Genomic DNA, 1,584 nt, shown 5'->3' on the forward strand with positions numbered 1-1,584 from the left:
TCAACTCTTGTCCAGAGTTGTTGAGTTATACTTTGTGAAGGCTGTTGTATCCTGGAGGGGACAAGTCAAAGAGGACTACTGCTGGACCGGTGAAAACATTTGCTGCAGTGGGCTTGAATCTCCTTAAAGAGAGCGAGATATCCGCGCCTCAGCCTGAAGAGATTAATTTCTTCATTTTATTTTCAATTGTAATCTTGGAATTTTATTATCTTGTAAGTTTTTCACTAAAATTTTAAAGAGAATTCAAAGATGGCTACAATTGAAAAAATCGCGGATGTCAAGATGGGATATCTTAACAAGCTATTTCATTTCAATGGTAACTATTTCAATGGTAACTATATCTTAACCACTATGAATGATGATGAAACTATTTCTCATCTAGAGAAAGTGGAAAAGTACGATGGTGATTCCTATAAGTGTCGGTATGATCTTCTTAATTGTCTATCTGATAATTTCTATGATTATTATGATAGAACTTACTCTAGTGCAAAGAAAATTTGGAAGGCATTGCAGAGTAAGTATGATACCGAAGAGGCTGGAGCGAAAAAATATGCAACTAGTAGATTTTTTCGTTTTCAAATGGTGGACAACAAATCAGTGGTAGATCAAGCTCAAGACTTCATCATGATTGTTGGAGAGCTTAGGTCCGAAGAGGTTAAAATTGGAGATAACCTTATTGTTTGTGGCATAGTGGATAAACTTCCACCTTCTTGGAAGGAATTTCAAAAAAACTATGTGCCACAAACAAAAGTAAACCTCTCTTGAAACCTTGATAATGAAAATCCGCATGGAAGAAGAAGCAAGGGGCCAAGATGCACTTTTACAAACAGAAGAGAACAACATCACATCGAAGGTAAATTTAATTACTTCGAATAATGCTCCTCCTGAAACTCACAAAAATCCTTCTTTAAAGCCTAAGAAGAAAAAATTCAAGAAAAATAATGGTAGACCTCCCAAGAAAAATAATGGTGAAAATCACCAAGCACAAAATCAACAAGTTCAAGAAAAGGGACCATGCTTTGTTTGTGGCAAGAGTGGGCATATTGCTCGATTTTGCAAATTCCGGAAATGTGGTCCTTACCCTCAGGCAAACGTTACCGAAGAACCTTTTGTGGCGGTGATTACCGACATAAATGGTTGAGAATGTTGATGGATGATGGGCTGATTCTGGTGCAAACCGTCATGTCTGTTATGACAAAGACTGGTTTAAAAAATATACTCATTTTGAGGATCCCAAAACCATCATGCTTGGTGATGCTCACACTACTCAAGTGCTTGGAAAGGGAGATGTTGAATTGTGTTTTACTTCTGGAAGGATATTAACATTGAAAGATGTACTTTATACTCCTTCTATGAGAAAAAATTTGATGTCTAGTTTTCTTCTTAATAAAGCAGGCTTTAAACAGATTATTGAATCTGATCAATATGTAGTTTAAGTTGAATGTTGAAATGAATAAAACTTCTACTTCTATTTATATGCTTTCTTCTACTAATTTTTGGCATGCTCGTTTGTGTCATATTAATGATCGTTATGTTGGAATCATGAGTAGTTTAGGATTAATCCCAATGGTTAAAAAGAATTTT

This window comes from Solanum pennellii, chromosome 1, assembly GCF_001406875.1.
Source record: "Solanum pennellii chromosome 1, SPENNV200".
NCBI lineage: Eukaryota > Viridiplantae > Streptophyta > Magnoliopsida > Solanales > Solanaceae > Solanum > Solanum pennellii.